General features: G+C 40.7%; 1 protein-coding gene across 7 annotated transcripts in view; it reads left to right on the top strand.

The window, feature by feature from the left end:
- The window catches only part of ELMO1 (engulfment and cell motility 1), a 536,725-nt gene that overhangs the window by 270,944 nt on the left and 243,613 nt on the right, over window positions 1–22,168 (top strand). The gene's annotated exons all lie outside the window — the stretch shown is intronic.

Below are 22,168 nucleotides of genomic sequence, written 5' to 3'. Positions count from 1 at the left end.
GTTGTTTATAAGATTATTATTTTTTACTGTCATTGGATCTATAATGATGGCTCCTCTTTCATTTTTGATGCTGATAAGTTATCTTTTCTCTTTTTTTTCTTGGTTAGCCTGGCTATAGTTTTATCATTTTAATTGATCTTTTCAAAGAACCACCTTTTGGCTTCATTGATTTTTCTCTGTTGATTTGCAGTTTTCAGTTTCATTGATTTCTGCTCTAATTCTTATTACTTCTTTCTTCCACTTACATTACATTTAATTTGTTCTTTTCTAGTTTCTTAAAGTGGAAGCTTAGATTATTGATTTTACATCTTTCTTCTTTTATAATTTATGTATCAAATGCTATAATTTCCCTCTAAGAATTGGTTTTGCTATATCCCACAAATTTCCAAAAGCTGTATTTTAATTTTCATTCAGTTTAAAATATTTTCAAAAAAAAAATTAGGCTTTTTCTTTAAGTCTTGTGTTATTTAGATGAGTGCTGTTTAATCTCCAAATATTCTGGGGTTTCCCAGCTATCTTTTGGTTATTGATTTCTAGTTTAATTCTATTGTGGTCTGAGAGCATACTTTGTGTAATTTCTATTCTTTTTTCTGTGAATATGTGTCTAATGGCCTGGAATATGGTCTATCTTGTGAATCTTCCATGTGAGTCTGAGAAGAATGTGTATTCTGCTGTTGTTGGATGATGTATTCTATGCATGCCAATTAGATCCAGTTGATTAATGGTACTGTTCATTTCAACTATATACTTAATGATTATCTGCCTGCTGTATCTATCAATTACCAAAATATAGATATTCAAGTCTCTGAGTATAGTAGCTGATTTGTCTATATTTTCTTGCAGTTTTATTAGTTTTTGCCCTACATAACTCAATGCTCTGTGGTTAGGAGGTGCATATATTTAAGGATTAGTATGTCTTCTTAGTTGACCTTGTTGTCATTACCTAATGTGTCTCTTTTCTCTCTGACAATTTTCCTTGCTTTGAAGTTTGCTCAGAAAGTGTAAAATTAATATAGTTAATCCATTTTTCTTTTGATTCATGTTACCATGTGTGGGATGCTCCAGTCGAATTGGGGCTACCAAATGTGGGGTGTCCCAATTGGGTGGGAGCCAGCAGCATAGGGGGTGAAAAAATTCACCCAAGGCAGAACAAAAGAGAAGTTTATTGAATATACCCCAAGGGAGCAGCGGTAGGACAGCAAAGGAGAGACTGCTGCAACCAAGAGGTGGTGAGGGGCCACAGTTATAGGGCAGAGTGAGGAAGAATGGGAATGTATGGAGTTTTCCCTTTTGTGGTAATCTTAAGAACTGTGCCTGGTGTAATTGGTCAGTTAGGGCCTGTGGCTGTTTCAAGGTGGGTCCCTAAATGAGTCTGTTGGTATTGCCTGTTTGCGTTCAGCTTGCAACCAGTGAGCTGGTTGCTGTGGGCCCTTTACCTTACTCAGCTTTTCCTTGCTCAGGTTTGTTGCCTGAAAGCAGCCTCTATACCAAGATATGTCTTTCTCCATGTCTCTACTTTTACACTAAATGTATCTTTATATTTAGAGTGGATTTCTTAGTGGACAGTGTTTAGTTGGGCCTTGATTTTTATTCACCCTGACAGTCTCTGTTTTTTAATTGGTGTGTTTGATTATTCACATTTAAAGAAATTGTTGATATAATTGGATTAATATTTACCATATTTATTTCTGTTTTCTGTTTGTTGCCTTTTCCTTCATGTGTGCATGTGTGTGTATTTTCTTTTGTCTTTCACTCTTATTTCTACCTTATCTGGCTTTAATTGAGCATTTTATGATTCCATTTCTCTCTTCCCTTGGTATATTAATCATACTCCTTTTAAAGAATTTTAATTGCTGCCCTAGAGTTTGTAATATACATTTACAACTAATCTTAGTTCACCTGGAAATAATATAATACCACTTCACAGGTAGTGCAGGTACATTAGATAAGTTAAAATTTTAAAAATATTTTATTTTACTTTCATCTATTTCTTCTCTAATGTTCATTCTTTCCCAATAAAGATTTAAGTTTCTGAAAATTTTCTTTTAATATTTCTTGCCAGACAGGTCTACTGGTGACAAATTCTCTATGTTTTGTTTGTCTGACAAAGTCTTTATTCCTCCTACCTTTCAAGGATTATTTCTTTGGACACAGAATTCTGTGCTTTTTTTTTTTCCCAACACTTTAAATATTTCACTCATTCTCTTCCTGATTGCATGATTTTTGAAGAAAAGTTTGATGTGATTCTTATCCTTGTTCTCTGTTAGTAATGTGTTTTCTCCCTACCTGTAGCTTCTTTCAAGGTTTTCTTTGTCTTTGGTTTCCTGTAGTTTGAATATAATATGCCTGGGTGTAGGGTTTTTTTTTTTTTTTTTGATATCTATACAGCTTGTCGTTCTCTGAGTTTCCTGGATATGTGCTTTGGTGTCTTTCATTAATTTTGGAAAACGCTTAGCCATGTTTACATCAGATATTTCTTCTGTTACCTTCTCTCCTCCTTCTCCTCCTGGTATTCTCATCACATGATTGTTACAACTTTTGTTGTACACAATTCTTGGATATTCTGTTCTATTTTTTAAAATTCTTTTTCTTTTTAAATCCACCAAACCATGCTAATTCTATAGAGTTAGGAGATGTTGCTGGAGACACAGGCAGGAGCAGATCATGAAAGACCTTACATGCTTTGCTAAGTAGTTTACATAATTCAACAGAACATTTCTGCATTTGTCTGCTTTACATATTGTACTTCTGTGTGAAGATATCATGTAGATACAGGGTCTACTTCTAAAACTGCTATAGACAATGGCAATGACTGAGGAACTTTGAGGCAGAGAATGATGTGGTCTGACTTGCCTTTAAGAAAGAACAGGCTGGTAGAGGCATAGAGCATGAATTGGTGGTATCTGTAACTAGAGGCAGAGTAATTGCAATGGTCCAGATGAGAGATGAAGAGGTTTGGTGTAGAGCCCTGCAGCAGGAATGGGTTTGAGATGGAGAATTCCTTTTTCTTTTCAGCTTAGGAAGTTTGTATTACCCTGTGCTTAACTCACTGGTTCTTTCCTCGTCCCTGGCGAGTAAATTAATGAGCCCATCAAAGACATTCTTTATTTCTTTTACAGTGGATTTTATTTCCAGTATTTCCTTTTGATTATTTCTTAGTGTTTCCATATCTCTGCTTAACCTTGCCCATCTGTTCTTGCCTGTTGTCCACTTTTTCTATTAAGAGACTTTAGCATGTTAATCATAGTTATTTTTAATTCCTGCTCTGAAAAGCTCCAAATCTTTACCATATCTGCGTCTGACTCAAATGTTTTATTTGTCTCTTTGGATTGCGTTTTTTTTCCTTTTAGCATTTCTTGTAATTTTTTTATTGAAAGCTGGATATGATGTATTGGGCAACGTGAACTGAGGTAAATATGCCTTTGGTGTGAGATTTTGTTTATCTAGTTAGGAATTATCTGTGTTTATGTTTGCTGTAGATGTGGTGTCAGAGGCTGAATTTCCTTTGGTGTCCTTATTTTTGTCTGTTTTGTTATCTTTGTTTTTCCTTAGAGACTCGTCCAAAAATAGGGTCTGGAGGCTTGTAGTTTTTTACCTGTGATCTTGTGCTCTTCTGCTATTATACAGGAGCTCTGTTTATATGATGGTAAAATATAGGGAGAAGGGAAGTGTCCTATAGTCCTGTGATTAGGTCTTATTTTTTTTATTTTTTTACTTTTTTAATGAGCCCATGTCCTTGTACTGTGACCTTCACATGTCCTTCTCAGTTCTCTTCTCCTCTTTTAGATGAGACAAGAGGGCTAAACATGGCTATGATCTGGTATTTCCCTTCCTTCCCTGAGATTGGTTAGGCTCTGGTGAAATCCAGATAGTTTAGGCTCTGGTAAAATAGTTTCCTTTGAGGGCAGGCCACTGTTAAAGAGAATGGAATGCTCTGAGCTTAGTCCAAAATGCTTACTTTTTCCCTCCCCCTCTTTGAAGCAAGAGAGTATTTTTCTCTGATCTTCATCTTGAAAACAGGGCAGAGCTCCTAGAGGTATAACTCATGAAAGTGTGGGGACTCCCTGAAGTCTGAGCCCCCAGGAGTTTTTCCCTCTTAAGGCACCTCTAGTCTCTTGCAATGTCAGTTACCTTTTGAGTGTTCCCAGTAGGCTCCAGCATTGGCTTCTGCTCCTAGTAAGCCGTTTCTCTAGTTTTGAGGGTGACAGTTTACCCTGTGACCTCAATTCTCTGATGGAACTAAGAAGAGGTGTTGATTTCTAGTTTCTTCAGCCTTTTTTCTTGCTGTGAGTGTGGGAGTGACAACTTCCAAGCTTTTTACATGTTAGACAGGGAACCAGAAATCCCCTCCTTGGTTTTTTAGTAAGAAAAAACAAAATGAAACAAAACATAGCCCACAATTTTGTTTCATTGCTGGATATTCCTGTACTCAGTTGTTCTTTTCCTACAAATTTCCTTCTGGGATCTACTTTCTTCAGGGGTTAAGCTTGGCTAACTGTACTCAGAACATTAATATTTAAATGTTTCATGGCACTGAGTATGGGTCGCCACAATAGACCTTCCAGTTACTCTCAAATCTCTGGCTCAGAGGATTGCTCTTCATTTCATTAAGACTCTGTTGCCATTAACCTCCATCAGCAAATTCTGTTGACTCTACCTACAAAATCCAGAGCCCCATCTCTTTTCCTACCCCTACCTCCTTTATAATAATCCAACTCATTAAATATCTCTCTTGTAATATTGTATTAGTCTCCTGATTGGTTCTTCCTGCTTTCACCCTTGTTCCTCTTGTCTGTTCTCAACACAGTGGCCAGAATACTAGGAAACCAGAACAATCCTTTGAAACATTTTTCTCTTCATGTCACTTGTCTGCTCAAAATTTTCCAATGGCTCTCATCTCACTCAGTACAATCCAGAGTCATTGTCATGGCCCCAAAGGCTGTATGATAGTCTGCCTGTCTCTCTTTATGTCCATCTGTTCCTTGCTCACTCCAGCCTCAGAGACCTCCTTTGTATTAGTCTCCTTGAGCTGCCATAACAAAATATCACAGACTGCCTGGCTTAAACAATAGAAATTTAATTTTCTCAGAGTTCTGGAGGCTGGAAGTGTGAGATCACGATGCCAGCAGGGATGGTTTCTTCTCTGGCCTCTCTCCCTGGCTTGCAGACAGCTGCCTTCTTGCTGTGTCTTCACATGGTCATCCTGCTGTACTGTACCTTACATTGCTGGTGTCTCTTCCTCTTCTTACAAGGGCACCAGTGGTACTGAATTAGAGCTGCTCTCTAATTGCCTCATTTTAACTTAGTTGCCCCTTTAAAGGCTTTTATCTCCCAATACAGTCATGCTCTAAGGTACTGAGGGCTAGAACTTCAACAAATGAATTCTGGGGGGACACAGTTCAGTCCATAGCATCCTGTTGACCTTGAACATACCAGATGTACTCTAACCTCTGGGCGTTGTACTAGCTGCTTCCTCTCCTGGGAATCTGCTCCCCAGTTAGCCCTCTAGGTTCCTTCCTCATTTCCTCTAGACTTGGGGTGGCCTTTGCTCACCACCAAATATTAAGTAGTAATATCATCTTTTTTGCTCCCTGTCCACCCATCCCCCCTTTGTTTTTCTCTAAATGTAATTCTTGTTTATATACTCCAAATTTACCTTTGTGTTTATTTCCTACTCCATGAGGGGAGATACTATGTGTTTGTCTCCGCTCTGCCCCAGTGCCTAGAGTAGTGGCGGTCACACAGAAAGCACTCAGCACATATCTGTTAAATGAGTGCCTAAATCACTTGTGTACTGGTGTTCTGCCTTCTGGCTGGGATTGCCAGTGACTCCAAGGTAGGAAGCCATGGAAATAGGTTTCCATCTGGAACATGCTATAACCTTCCTGGTTGTAGCTATCCTCTGGCCTTTGTCCATCCTGGAATGGAAACGAAATTAGCGGTTATACTGGTGTGCCTCAAAAAGCCCTTGCTCCAGATATGCTGATGTTTATACTTGGGTGCATCACTGCTGACTTTTGTTTTTAAGTTGTATTCATTATGACCAGAGTCCAGCTAGTATTAGCAACTTGCCTACCAAATCAGAAGGCATTTCGTATTAGTATAATAAAATTTAGGTGGTAATGTTCCCAAATGCCCCATTGTAGTTGATGAAAATAAGTTTTTCCCTTAGGAACCATGCAATACACCTGGTATACCCAAGAGTGTTTGACATGTCAGGTAATTTTATTTTTACATTGACCTTAGTTTTATCAACTTTTCCCCTGCATTAGTAAAACCCAAGACTCCAAAATATAGTGTAAAATCATAAATAATAGACCATATTTTCTTGTATTTTATAAAGCAATTAAAACACTGTAGTAATAGATATAACAGCCCTAAAACTTCTCACAGACTGGTTTAGTAAATGTTATTCTGTATAAGGGTGCTTATACTTTATACTTGGAGGCTTTTAGAATACAAGGCTCCAATGTAGATCATTCATACCTGCCTATAAATTCGCCGTTACCAAGATGAGGGAAGCTAGCTTGGCTGACTTTTTAGTTCTTGAATGGTGATGCTCCTGTACCACAGGATCTTTGTACTTGCTCTTCCCGCTGACTCAGCCCCTCTTTTCTGCACCCTTCCCCCTTAACTTAACTTCCATTTAGTCTTTAGGACTTCATCCTTAAGGCTCCTCTTTTACTGATTATTTTTCCTTGCTATTTCTTTTACAACACTTATTCAGTTTGAAATTGTATAATCATATGTTTTATTATTTGATCATTATCTTTTTTGTCCTTTGCCCTCACTCCCTAGCCTTGGACCATTTAAATTATTTGTTAAGTGAATAATGAAAGATTTGGTATGTTGAATCCCTGACCAGCGTCATTCCCCTTTTTTCCCCTCAGAAATCTTTCATGGCCAGGGCGCCTGGGAGGCTCAGTCGGTTGAGTGTCTGACTTCGGCTCCGGTCATGATCTCACAGTTCGTGGGTTCGAGCCCCTTGTCGGGCGGGCTCTGTGCTGACAGCTGAGCCTCGAGCCTGCTTTGGATTCTGTCTCTCCCTCTTTCTCTGCCCCTTCCCTGCTCACGCTCAGTCTCTCTGTCTCTCTCTCTCTCTTTCTCAAAAATAAATAAACATTAAAAAAATTAAAAAAAAAAAAAAAGAGAAATCTTTCATGGCTATAGTGATATGTGTCAGAGGACCAAAACTGAAGGCAGACTTGGAAGAAATCTGTCTTTCAGTGAGCTGGTGGGATCATCTAAATGGCATAGTTTGTTAGGACTGATGAGCTGCATGGTGTTAAGCCTCACATAAAGTGTTACTTATGAAAGCCATAAGATGTGTATGCTACGTGAATAGACAGGAGTTCTGTATGAGAATATGACTAAGAAGACCAAAATTTAGTTAACTGTTTTGGCCATGGGGTCAGTTCTGCTGAAAACTTGGTAGTTTGGGGCTACACTCTGTATATGGTGGGAACAAATAAAAGGTAAATATTGAGTAATGAATATGTGCCAAGGGCTGTTATGAATATTTTATATGTATTGCCTCATTCAATTCTTCCAACTCTGTAGGTTGTCCCATCTTGCAGATGAGGACTCTGAGGCTCAGAGATGTGAAGTCACTTGTTCATTGTTATAAATAGTAAAATGCAGACTGGGAAGTTGGACCAGACAGTTCTGGGGTAATAACTTTTTAGTACTCTACATTTAATTCAGTGGTATGCTAGTAAATAAGCTTAAAAAGAAGACAAAACAAAACAGATTTGCCAATGTCTATGGTGTAAATATTTCCACTGTAACTGATTTCCAGCTACTGATAGTTTCTGGCTTGCAATTTTTTAAAGTTAAACAATTGCTGATTAGCTTGTTTAAAAATTTTTTTTTTTCAACGTTTATTTATTTTTGGGACAGAGAGAGACAGAGCATGAACGGGGGAGGGGCAGAGAGAGAGGGAGACGCAGAATCGGAAACAGGCTCCAGACTCCAAGCCATCAGCCCAGAGCCCGACGCGGGGCTCGAACTCACGGACCGCGAGATCGTGACCTGGCTGAAGTCGGACGCCTAACCGACTGCGCCACCCAGGCGCCCCCTTTTTAAAAATTTTTTTTTTCAACGTTTATTTATTTTTCGGACAGAGAGAGACAGAGCATGAACGGGGGAGGGGCAGAGAGAGAGCTGATTAGCTTGTTTTAGCACACCATGCATTCAATCCCTCTGATGCTTTCACCTTCACATCTATTATCTCCATTTGCTTTTCTCACAATATGATGAACTATGTGGAGTTAGTGGGGTTAACCTGAGTGTCCTCATCTTTTCAATGGGTGGATACCATGTCAAGTTCCCAGCGTCAATAAGTGATGGAGTTGATTGAGGGGCACTCTCTCTCTTACTGACTCACTTTTGGCTCTACACATGAACAACCTCTTCTGTTATTAGCATCATCCTTCAGAAAAGGCCATTTGTTACAAATCAGTGAACATGCACTGACACATCATAATTACTCAAAATCCATAGCTTACATTAAAGTTCACTCTTGGTGTTGTGCATTCTATGGGCTTGGACAAATACATAGTGACCTGTATCTACCTTTATGGTATTATATATTTTCACTGCCCTAAAAATTCCCTGTGCTCTGCCTGTTCATCCCTCACCACCATACACAACCCCTGGCAGCCACAGATCTCTTTGCTGTCTCCATAGTTTTCCTTTCCTAGAAGGTCATGTAATTGGAATTGTACAGAATGTAGCCTTTTCAGATTGGCTTCTTTCACTTAGTAAAATGCATTTAAGTTTCTCCCATGTCTTTTTGTAGCTTGGTAGCTCATGTCTTTTTAGTGCTGAATAACATTGCATCATCTGGACTTACTGGTTTATTTACCCATTCACCTACTGAAGGACTTCTTGGCTGCTTCCAAGTTTGGGCAATTATGAATAAAGCTGCAATAAACATCATAGTGCAGGTTTTTGTGTGCACGTAAGTTCTCAGCTTCTTTGGGTAAATACTAAGGAGTCCTACTGCTGGATTGTATGTTGGTAGTATGTTTCCATTAAAGAGTCTTCCGAAGTGATCACACCATTTTGCATTCCCATCAGCAAAGACTGAGAGTTCCCGTTGCTCCACATCCTCACCAGCATTTGGTTGTCATTTGCGGATTTTGCTGGTGAAATGACTTTAAAAGGGAACTCTCTTCCATTTAAATGGAGTGTTAAATGACACAAGCTTCTTGGATGATGGGTTGTCAGTATATTTTAAATGGCAAAAATACTGAGATCTTTTGACTTAACACGTCCATTTCTAGAAATTTACATAAAGGAAATGATTTTGTAAATAAATATAAAAAATGCTTCACAGGGATGTTGATCATTAGGCTTGGGTAAGTGCAGAAGAGAGGATGTTGGGGTAGAGGGAGGGGTCAGGACCCAAGAATGTGAGTGAAGGGGCAGAGCTCAGCACCTGTGCAAATGGAAATACTATAGCAAGACAGCTGTTTCTCTTTGCCCTGGCAGCCTTATGTACCTTAGGATTTGTATCTTTTTTTTTTTTAAATAAGGAAAATATTCTGAAATGAAGGAAAAAGTAAAGTCTTTTTTGGATAAAACAACTGTGAGATAATTGATCTTTCTGATATTTAAATACTTATGCTATGTATTGTGTTGGCTGCTTGGGCACAAGAATAGCCATCCTCTCTGTGGTATCCAGTGTGTGCCTTGTACGGCATAAGAGGGGCTTGGTCCCTTCCAGAGGGCAATGTTGGGCTGGTCAAGGTTTCTTCCTGGGAAAACTACAAGCATTGCTTTGGCTTGCCTTACTCTCTTCCCCTCTCTATCCCTATCTTCAGAGATCTTTGTCTATTATAGAGTAATTAAGAGAAATCTCATTAATCTCAGTATAAAGGAATATTTTTGAGTGTCTTATTTTCCATTTCTCATGTCTTACCTGAAAACACCATAAAATCAACAGAGAGGCCAGGCATCAGGTAGGGAAAATGGGGCTCATATTGAGGGCCTGTTTCCAGCTAGAACAGGGGACTTGCAATCAGAATCAGTACCCAAAATGCACAGAGGAAAAGGAGGGCCTGCCAGGGGCTTCAGCACCTAGGAAACACGAATAGGTTTTGCTTTCAGTACTTCAACATGGGATGCCAGCCCAGCATGGGAGGGTTGCCCCTCCTCTGCCCCAGAGCACCCCTGCAGGATTCCCTGGTGATGGGAGAGTAAGGAGTGGAGCCAGCACACCCTTGCAGGGTATCTGCAGGGAACGTCTTTTGCTGTGGAAGCTGGCTCCCTGTCATCTCATACATTTTTTCCTGCTGGTTCTCACTCACAGTATTTACAGGAAAGCATTTATAGCAAATACTTGCCAAGTGTTTTCCATAAACACAACTAAGGACATTTTTCACACATTCCAACAGCTCTGTAAATGTTTGTTTTCACAGCGCACAACAAAGGTGAGTATAGTTTCCCTAAACAGGCCTTGGAAAATGTGAGCTTCCGCCCAGTGAGGATTTGCATCTGTGTTGGTCCTTCACTGTGGCCGCACCTCCCTGGGGACACATCAGGCACTTTCAGTAGGCTCAGAGTTTCTAAATGAGTTGTCCTCCACCACTTGGATTCCATATGTGGTGAAGTGCTCCAGCCGTGGAGTAGCTTCTGGGTCCTGAGCACCCTCACGAGGAAGGAAAGGGTGAGGTTAGAGGCTGCTGGGAGCATCACAGAGGTCACTGCCACTGATAAAGTCCACAGGGAAATATGGATGGAAGACATAAGATGATTGTGTCTCAGTGAAGATGCATGTGAATGTACAGAAAAAAATGACATTTTTCGTGTTAAAACCAAGCAAGTTGATGCTCGCGGGAAGGACAGAGATGCCTACTGGACCCTTGGTGGGCATTGCCAGCCCAACTAGAGGCCAGATCTTTATCGTGTAGTGTCCATTCATTTGCTTAGTAGCCGTCTCATTAATAGGCTCTTAGTTCATGTGTGATTTTGCTCCACTGTTAGGGATTCACAGGTGATTGAGATGTGGTTCTACCTGCTAGGGAAAATAAGACACATATACTTTGCCACAATTTGGGGCAAGAAAGAATTGCTGTAAGAAAGATATAGTAGATAAAGGGCTGTGGGGTTTTAGAGGAAGGAGTTGCATAAGGTTTTATGACAAAAGTGACACCGAGTTGGGTCCAAAGGAGAAGGGAAATTTAGACAAATGCGGAAGGGAAAAGGGGGGGGTAGGGTGGAATGGTATCAGGGGGAGCAATTTCTAAAGAAGGAAATCACATCTGGACCCACCTGTGCAGGAGAGCTACCCACATCTGCACCCACCTCTGAAGGACAGCTGCCCCCACAGAAGATATCTGTCTTTTAACAGAAGTAGCCAAGATTTTGGGATGCTTATATAGAATAAGATATAATGAGATGAATTCCATTTAAAAAGCTAGATATAATAAAAGAAAGATTTCTTTTTTCACATGCCCTTAATTCAAGTAAAGCAACGTATGGACTAATTTCTTAATTGAGTTTCAATAAATAATTGTCCCATTGTAGCTATTTTAATATGCATATAATCAGAAAATCAACATTTTCTGTTTGACAATGTTTCTAAAAAGTCCGATTAATTGTCCAGAAGAAGGTTATGGGAAATAAATAGTTCTCTCTCCTCACCTTTCCATCCCTGCAAGTCCTTTCTCTCAAACCAGAGTGAATTTATAAATCTATGAGCTAAGTGAGAAAATGATGTGTGATCTGATTTACAGGGATTCATTTTATGACTAGCTCTCCTGGAATGTGTTTGTTTAGTAAAGCGAGTTATGTCTAAATATGTTCCAGACAATGTATGTGGAGCATAACTTAGCTTTAAGACTGCAATAGCTGTTAAGGCAGTAGTGACAATTTCTCAGTAAGAAATCAGGCTTGAGAAATGTCAAGCCTAATTTTTCATCCCACGGTGACTGTCAGACAATGCCAGCATCTCGGTGTCTTTGCATTCCATTGAAGGAGATGGAAGGCATTTGTATGCAGTAATGTAATGTTGAATGAGTCAAAATTCTGCCCTGTGATCTTGTGATTTATTGCTAATACTGCCCAAGATGCACAGGGGCTTCTCTGCCTTCATTCAGCATCTATTTCCCAGTTGCAATTAATCTTTATTACATTCCATACCTCCCCTCTGGTCTGGAATGTTAAAAAGATTGCTCAGGAGAGAGCCTGGAATCAGCTTCTTCTCCTTCAAGGCTCTCCCCCTCTGTGAAGTTGACTCTGCTTGCCCATTGCATCTCATGTGCACCTTCGTTCCAGGAAGTAATACTTTCTTGTAAGAAATGCAAACAGTATAGAAGTAGATAAAAGAGGTACATAGCAAGTGAGAGCCTATCCACTCTACAAATCCCATCCCCTTGCGTCTTCCAAAGAGAATGCAAGCCCTTAAAGATGGTGTTTTGTTTATATATGTATTTTTAGCATCTAACAAGTTACTTAGCAATAATAAATGCTTGAAGAAATACTTTTTGAATGAATGAATGAGTGAATGAATGAATGAACAAACCAAAGGGTGTGGAAGAGAGTGGAGGAGAATTTATATGTATGACAGACCTGGGAAGTATAGTACTTTGCTTTCCAAAATGTGGGCCTTGGACTGGCAGCATCAGCATCCTCTGATGAAATGCAGGATCTCAGGCTGAACTCAGTCTATTGAATCTGATTCTATATTTAAAAAAATTTTAATGTTTATTCATTTTTGAGAGACGGGGGAGAGAGCACGAGCAGGGGAGGGGCAGAGAGAGAGGGAGACACAGAATCCGAAGCAGGCTCGAACCCACAAACCGAGAAACATGACCTGAGCCGAAGTTGGGTGCTTAACCGACTGAGTCACCCAGATTCTATATTTTAATAAGATCTTCAGGTGATCCATGAGTGCTTTAAAGTTTGAGAAGACCTACAGTAGTATGTGTCTGAAAATAATGATGACGAGAGCTTTCACGAATAAATGCAAGGAAATGCATGTGATTTGCATGTAAGCAGTGTCCAGTGGATCCCCTTCCCATCAGTGGATCCTGAGGGCTTTGTATGTACTTCATGCTTTACTCCCCTCACAGATCCCATGTGGCTGTCATTGAGCGTCCTTTAGAACTATCATCCTGGGCTATTTCTGAACCTCTAGTGCCTCCATCTGGTCAGTCCTAAACCCCAGCAGGGAAATAGAAATATTTTTTGCCACCCAAGAAACAGTTCAGACCACAGCGCAGCAGTCACGAGGCTTGCCTGAAGATTCCCGGCACGTCACATTTAACTACTACACGGCAGACACATCACTCAAGCGCCAAGGCATGGTTTCCTCATCCGTAACAAGTAGTCCTGCTTCAGTGGCTTGTGGGGACCAAATGAGGTAAACACTTGACAGTTTGCACAAGATAATCAGTCCATCTGTATTCACTTTTTTTTAAAAAATTGAGGTGAAATGTCACATAACATAAAATAAAGCATTTCAAAGTGAACTATTCGGTGACATTTAGTACATTCACATGTTGTGCAAACACTACCTCTATGTAGTTGCAAGACATTAATTATAATCATCCCAAAAGGAAACCCTGCATCGATTAAGCTATTGCTCCTCATTTCTTCTCCCCGTAGCCCCAGGCAACTGCCAATCTGCACCCTCTATGGATTTTAACTCATTAATGATAGTTTTCATTAGTCACAGCAATAAAATAAAATAAAATAAAATAAAATAAAATAAAATAAAATAAAATAAAATAAAATAAAATAAAAATAATCAGATTTATTTCCTTCATCTACTCTCCTTGCTTTTCATGTGTTTAAAAACAGGAGGTTCGCTAATGATGGAAAATGAGAATATAGATGTGACATAACTTTAAATCATTGGCTCATAAAGTGTGGTCCCAAACTGGCAGCATCCATGCTATCTGGCAAATTGTTAGAAATGTAGATTCTTGTGTCCACCCCAGGACAACTGAATCATAACTCGGAAGCTGGGGCCCAGCAATCTGTGTTTTTAATAAGCTTCCAGATGATTCTAACACAAGCTCAAGTTACAGAACCGCTGCCTTAAGTAAACAAGATGTTACCTCTTCGAGCGCGTCACGATGCCCATCCTTGGGCCCTGGAGCGCATGTCCTGGTCTAAGAGAGGAGGTCTTCTATCTCAGTTTCTGTGATGCGGGCATCAGCGGGGGAATCACTCCTGCTATCCTCTGGCCCTTGGAAGAGTCAACAGAGCTGATGTCTCGGCTTCCCTCGGTGACATCGGGGTCACCATGCAGGCATACACCCACGTCATCCCTGCTGTTACTTCGTCTTTCCGTCTTTGTGCTGCCCAACCCCACACTGGGAGGGAGGACTTTTCAGCAGATCATAGCTGTGATTGCTTGGTGTGTTTCACACATATATCAAAGTGTAGGCAGTGCTTCTTTTTGGTTGATTAATGTTCAATTCGAGGTCTATTATGAACCTCCAGGCTTTAATTACTACACCATTACCCAGTCAATTCCTTGCCATTTTATATTTATGGCTTTTATTATGCCTCTGTATGTGCAGTTGCCTAATTTTATTCTGGAAGGATTTCACCTCATTAGCTGGGTTTTATACCATTCTTCTCATTTGTCCAGATTGTTATTTATCTTGGTTCCCTGTGTGCACTTTCTACTTTTTTGGCCCACTAATCTGACCTCTTATACATTCCTTTTCTCCTTTTCTTGGGACGCATTGTTCCTTTGCCCTTGGCAACTACTCTTTAAGTGTTTGCAAATTCTGCTATGGGTGTTCTATGCCCTGGTCACACTCTTATCTCAGTCATTCCAATGCAGCTGCGTGGTGTCATCAGTCTTGTCCAATGGCCTGGAGGTCTGCTCTTTAGCCCTGGATGTGGACGTACCACGGACAGCTTTATTATCAGATTTATTTCTTATTCCACCTAGCTTCTATATGTGCAATTCAAAGATGTGTGGATGGAGGTTTTTTCTTTTTTTTTAATAGTATGCTGCTAAAAATAATTTTGAAATGTTCTCTGAAATGCTTTGTAACACATTCTCCGTCAATCCCTCTAGTGTCTCAGAGGAATCTAAGGTTTGGTTTACTTGCTCATGTATTTTCTTAGGTTTCACCCCAGACCTGCTGAATCAAACTGAGGGACTGGCTTTCTAGTCTCTATCTACCAAGCCTGTGGGGATGATTCAGATGCCTCCTCAGGTTTGAGATGCTGAAAGAACCTTAGGGAACCCATCCAAGTCAAGAAATAATATTTGTTCTATCCGAGTCCTTACTTTGACAAAAAACAAAGATTAATAATCTCGGTAGCAGTTTTGTTTTGTTTTCTGGTGTGTGTGTGTGTGTGTGTGTGTGTGTGTGTGTTTCAACAGTTTTGCCCTAGAATGATAAGAATATTTCAGTGAAGCAAGTAGTAACACCCTGGAACCAGAGCTCATGTAATTATGTATAGCAATGGTAGATCAGTTGTCTCTATCATTGAGTGTGTGGGAGGTCTCAGGCACTAAGGTATCTTTACCATCACTTTTTTCCATTAATCTTTACAACCTTTGTGGAGAGGTATTCCTCCAAGGTTAAGGAATGTGCATAAAGTCACCAGGTCTGTTAGAGGTAGATCCAGGAAAATCATTTCTGTCTGGAGTCGTAATGCTATCTGCTCATCTGTTACCATGGTAAGGACTTTCTTGATCAAAACTTTGTTACTATTTCAACCTCTCCTTTTTCATTAGGAACAGGGGTAATGTGTTTTGAGAGGAATCAGTAATTAGGAGCGTGTGTTCTGGTGTCAGGCCACCTAAGCTCCCGAGCAACGTCTGTTTGTTTCTGTGCTGCGTGACCTCGGGAAAATTACACACCATCTTCTTGCTTCAGTTTCTTCATCTTTAAAGTGGGATAGTTCAGTATTTCTGTCATGTGGTAGTATATGTACCTTAAATGAGACAGTCAATGTAAGTGCTTAGAACAAGGCCTAGGAAATAAATGCTCTCGATAAATATTAGCTCCTGTTTATCTTTCTCTGTTTTCTTGTCTTGCACCTTTAAAGCTATCTCTTTAAGGTCCATTCTCTCTGTGGCCTCACTTCCCTTATCTGTAAAATGGGGGCAGTGGATCAGGTAGACGAGCAGCTGGGATTCAGATTTGCTCGGGTTTGTTTTCCTCTTTGGCATACTTTCGGTAATGTTCCTTACTCTCTGCCCATTTGAAATCATCTTATTAGGGTTTGGCATATTTGTTGGGTTTTATGGACTTGCTCAAAATTCATGATCACAATTAAGTTCTTGGGTAGCCCCCTTGAGGCAGCTCAATGTACTTTCAAGTGCTTCTCTCTGGGTTTCTGGGACCAATCGCCATTAGCACCTGGTACCATTAGCACCAAGGGGGAACACAGGAAAAGTGTTCCCTTGTGGCCGCCAAGTCACCACGAGAGAACCTCAAACTGGGCTTACGCTTTTATTTTATTTTATTTTTTTTAATTTTCAAAAAACTTTTTTTGAATGTTTATTTTTGAGAGAGATAGAGTACAAGCAGGGAAGGGGCAGAGAGAGAGAGGGAGACACAGAACTGGAAGCAGTCTCCAGGCTCAGCCATCAGCAAAGAGCCTGACACGGGGCTCGAACTCATGGTCTGTGAGATCATAACCTGAGCCAAAGTTAGATGCTCAATGGACTGAGCCACCCAGGTGCCCCAAGCTGGGCTTATACTTTAACCTCAGAAGAGGTCTGGATCTTGGTGATGTGATCTAAGTGCTAACTCTTCATTCATGATCCTGTTATTAATGTGAATTATTTCTGTGCTGCAGAGGGAACCTCATGGATACAAATAAGGTTTTTTGTTTTATTCATTGGTTTAATATGAGAGAAGATTGGAATTTCTTGTGGTGGGTCAGGAGATAAGTTTTAACAGAGCCTACAAGGTTGACAAGACTCTGGAGACAAGTGTCCTGTGGTGGCCGTGACAGTTTAATATTGGGACTGCATTGCCCAAAGTGTCAGGCCATGACTTATTCTTCAGGGTCCTTGCTCATTCCTGCCCTTGTATCACCCCGTATCCCTGTGGGAGACTCCTGCTGAAATAGGAGCACATGGGGCTTCCTGCCGACATCTTGGGTGTAAGCAGGTGAGGACACTTTTTTATAAGGTTCTCGTGCTAAAAGGATGTGAGCGCCTCTGGCTTACTTTCAGATGTCCCCCACAGAGCCAGCCTCACTGAAGTCATGATTTTGGTTTAGTTGCTGGTAAAGGCATTGTGTGAAAGGGGTCACACAGGAATAGGAAGAGGGGGGACAGTGAAGAGATAATAAACAACAACTGGGTCAAGTCTGTTTTAGGCACTTTGCCTTTGTCTTGTGATTTAATTTGCACAGAAGTCCTGGGAAGTGAGTTTTTTATAACTTCTGTATGTTTCAGAAAGAGGTGGAATGCCTTGTGCAAGTTAAACTAGTTTTGCCAATGCTTCCCGTAGCTTTGTGTCAGAATTGGGACAAGACAGACAATCCCTCCTCTTTGGAGAGAACACATTACAAGTTCACACCCTGTCCTTGGCGGCCTGTGAAGAGGCCACTGTGCCGTGTCTGACTCCCAGAGCCAAAGCAGCATATGAAAGAAGACTTCATAGATGAGAGGTGGTGGAAGAAGCCGTCAAGGCTCTCACTCCAGGGCTGGAGTGGGAAGACTGAATGGATTGGCCTTGCCCTAGAAGTAGAGAGCTCAGCAGAAAGTAGAGGAAAATGTGTCCAGGACAAGCAGATGAATAAGTCAGCAATGTGATTGATATCGAGGCTAAGAGGGCCAGGATGGCCCCAGGAGCAAGAAGGAGTGGGTGTTAGAGTGTGGCTGGCCTTGTATTCAGAGCTCAAATGCCCAAGCCAAAAAGGTTCATGATCTGAACCACTGGAGAAGAAGAAATGCAGAACACTCAGAGGACTATTCAGAATTTAGGGAGGGAAAGCCTGGAGGCTATTCCATGCAGCCTCAGTCACTCACTTTGAGCAATTGTTACTGATCTTCACGGGATAAATGAGATAAGAGAGAACCTTATACTTTTGTCTAGAAGGAGCTGGGATTTATAGACCCACTTCAGTGAGATACAAGAAATTGATCAAAGTTACTTCACCACTTTAGTCATGAAATCCATTGAGGTTTATGGTAATATGTATGTGACGACCATTTTCACAGGAAGAGATTTGGAAATCGAAGACTTAAAAATGGAGTTCTATGACTGACTTGGGCTAGCTCCATGCTTTAAGCAAGCCAACTCTTCGCCTTGTTGCCAGTACTTTTTTAAGAGTCTAATTGTAATACCTGCCTTATCAGTCTTACAGACTTGTTGGGGGATCAGTTGATAGAAGTTATGTATATATACCCTGAAAGTATTTAAAAAACATTTTATACTCAATATGGCACAAGTATCCACTGTTTTATTTTACGAGACATGCAGACAGTTAAAACTTCTTTTGGGGTATGATGTATTCTACAATGAGTGATAATAACAGGTTTTTGTGCTCCATCTATCATGGCTTCTGTTCCAGTATGTTTGCTCTTAAAACTAGAGTGAGGAAAACATAAACATGGAAAATAGACCTTGATATTTCCAAATGGAACTTTTCAAAATGATGTCTTAGGTGAGCATGGTTAATACCAGAATGCTGAACATAGGTAGAACAGCAAGGTAAATGTTTTTATTTTAATTTATTTTATTTTTTAATTTTTTTAATGTTTATTTATTTTTGAGAGAGAGAGAGAGAGAGAAAGAGAGGGCACAAGCAGGGGAGGGGCAGACTGAAGCAGGCTCCAGGCTCTGAGCTGTCAACACAGAGCCCGATGCAGGGCTCAAACTCCTAAACTGCAAAATCATGACCTGAGCCAAAGTTGGATGCTTAACCAACTGAGCCACCCAGGCACCCCAAATGTTTTTTTTTTTTAAGTTACTGTCTAGTTTAAGAATTATCTTTCACTATAGTAATATATTATTAGTAACATTCACGATCATAGACTTCTCTGAATATTTCCGTAGGAATATTGACCCTAAAAAGCACACAGGTAACTTTAAAAATTACTGTCTGCCTTGTCTAAAGAAACCACTCCAGAAGGAGGTTTATTTTTCTTTAGGTGGGTAAATATGATAAGATGGATGGTACATTAAAGAATAAAGAGAAGGGCTTCTCAAAGCTGATTTACATATTGATTACTTAAATTACTCCTTAATTTAGTGCCTGCTAATAAACAGTGCCTTGGAAATGTTTCCGGAACATTTATTGGCTGCAGTAATTCTATCTCCGGTGTATGCAGATCACATCCTCATTAAATATTGATGTGCTCATGAAATGTTAATAGAATGTTAATGTGAAATGCAGGGGAATCTCCTCAGTGGGAGCTGGGACTGGCTGAAAACTACCTGTCTTCTTTTCTTTATGTTCTGTCTTCTTCTTACTCTGTTGTTTCCATTAATTCCCCCATCATCAGGAGGTTTGGATTTGCTCCTTAATATATGTGTAGCCGTCCCAGATACAACATTTTTAAAAGATAAAGATTTACTGATTGATGGGAATTTAGTTGTTCTCCCCTCCTGCTTCCCTGAATTGGAATTCCTGGTTAGAACTAGAATGAATTCCTCTAAAAGGAGAAGGGTGATTCAGGATTAAACTAATGAGTCTTTGTGCTCAGCAGATTGTGGAGAAGAGATTGTGAAGAGGGAATGAGGCTTTCAAAGACTCGAGCACCGGTCCTTCCTTGCTTGACTGCAGAAGGGATTTAGTTGGAGTTTACGTTCAGCTTTCTCAGAGAAAAAACAATCAACTCATAACATGTGTTTCCCTAAAGACACTGCAAGGAAGAATTTTTGTCATAAATCTCAAGGACAATAAAGGTTATGCTCATGATGATATTCAGTACATAATTATTTATGTGAGCATATGTTCCAAATGGTTGAAAAGCCTCAGTAAACAGTACGGTTCATCAACTTCTTGGACAATCGTGAGGGGGGTAAAGCGATAATGGCGAAGGCTGTGAGAACTGCTTGTGGCACAACAAATGCAGGAGGGGATTGAAGACACAGACTATGTTGTGACTATGGTTGGGTTTTAAGGCAGTCCTGGCAGGAATCTCCCCAAACAGTTGATTTGTTAGTGGGGTACTGTCAGTGCATATAATAAGATGCGTATATATGTGTGTTTTGGTGTCTGTGCAGAAAATAATCGGAGCACATTCTTGTTAAAATCCTACTCCTTTGGTTCTAAGCAATGCACCTGATATTGAACTCCCTCACATCACTTTGCTGTTTGGAACCCTGTCCATATCAATAAGATAGCACTTTCACTTACTTTTCTTTCTTCCCCCTTTTCTTCTCTCCTTTCTTCTTCCATCCTTTCAAATATTCTTTCTTTTATCTCACTTTCCTAAAAGCCTTCCCCTCTTTGTCCTCTTCATTCCTTGTCTGCCTCTCCTTACCTTTCTATGATCACATGCCGGGTGCCCCATGCACACTCAGTCTGAGCTGCCCTAATCTCTGCCAGGGATGCTGCCCAGGCCCCCCTTTCTTTCTTACTCCCTCTTATCCCTTCTCTGCACTCAGATCTTTTCCAAACAAATCAGGCCATGTCACTCGTCTGCCTAAACCTTGTGATTAGCATCTCAGGATCTTGGAGTGACACCCCACCCAGCCCTGGGGCAGAGGTCTTGGCTCACCTCTATGCTCCCCAGGTTTGTTTTCTCCCTTTCCAGCTCCTGGAACCCCAAATGCTTCTTTGGGCAAGCCCAGACCCCTCCACATTATAGACCAGGCAGTCTGCTGGCCTGGCCCAAACACATCCTACTCATCTACTCAGGGGCACCGTCCTTGATATCTACACCTGGGATAGTCTTCCTCCCAGACCTCGACTTGGCAAGCTCTTTCTCATCCCCAATTCCCAGCAGTCACTCAGTTATCTAAACTCTCCTCTGCAGGCCTTCCCTATTGCTCTTTAACACCTCAACCTGTTATTTTTTTTTCCCATAACACTTGCGATAAACTAATTACCTATTGTTTTTATCTGTCTTCCTCAATTAGAATGAATGTTCAATGAGGTCAGAGCCCTGGTCTATCTTGTTCTCTACTTTGCGGGGCTTCTTCCTAGTCGATAATTACCATTATTGATTGAATGAATAAAACACTATTTCTGCCACTGAAGATTTTGTAGCCTAAGGGGTAAAACAACATAGGTCGGTGCACAGCGTTGATGTAGACTGGGAGACACCCACCTGCTCAGGATGTCGTGTAGCTCTTGAGGAGGTACCAGGCAACTATATCTGAGATGCTCCAGAGATGGATAAAGTGGTTATTCCTTTTGTTGACACATGAATTTGAAGTTTAGTGACTTTGAAATAGAGTTTTCTTGCTTTGTTTTTACTTTTGTCCAATCCCTGTATACACACTCCCTTAAATATGGTAGGAACATTTCAAAGTGTCTTAAGGATAGAGGAGAATTATTAGACCAACCAAAGAGTTTTCAGAGGAAGTTTTGAGGAAATAAACTGTAAGGACAGGGAATCAACTTTTCTGCAGGAGCAAAGGTTCCCAGGGCTCTCCTATGGCCTTTCCTCTCTGCTTTCCTTTGCATTTGTGTTTGCTTTTCATTAAAAAATTTTTTTGTAACATTTATTTATTTTTTGAGAGACAGAGTTGGGGAGGGGCAGAGAGAGAGGGAGACACAGACTCCAAAGCAGGCTCCAGGCTCTGAGCTGTCAGCACAGAGTCTGATGCAGGGCTTGAACCCACGAATTGCGAGATCATGACCTGAGCTGAAGTCAGATGCCTAACCGACTGAGCTGCCCAGGTGCCACCCCGCCGCCAAATTTTTTTTTATTACAGGTTCGCATTCAGGTAGCTCCTGTGCTCACATAACTTGTGGACTGTCAGCACAGTTGGGCCAGTTTTTTTCCCCTTTTGTATGATAAGTCTCAGGGACAAGCTCTGGTTGGTTCCTTTTGTGTCACATGTCCCTTAGGCAATATGGGGGGTGAGAGCCTAAGAACATAAGAACCTCTGTGGGCAGATAGGGGGAATTAAAGGGTGCCTGGGTGGCTCGGTTGGTTAAGTGTTAGACTTTGGCTCAGGTCATGACCTCCTGTCTCATGGGTTCGAGTCCTGTGTCAGGCTCTCTGCTATCAACACAGAGCCCACTTTGGATCCTTTGTTCCCCTCTCTCT

This window comes from Prionailurus bengalensis, chromosome A2, assembly GCF_016509475.1.
Source record: "Prionailurus bengalensis isolate Pbe53 chromosome A2, Fcat_Pben_1.1_paternal_pri, whole genome shotgun sequence".
Classification (NCBI taxonomy): Eukaryota; Metazoa; Chordata; class Mammalia; order Carnivora; family Felidae; genus Prionailurus; species Prionailurus bengalensis.
The sequence above is the reverse complement of the archived record's forward strand: the minus strand, read 5'-3'. Positions and strand labels throughout refer to the sequence as shown.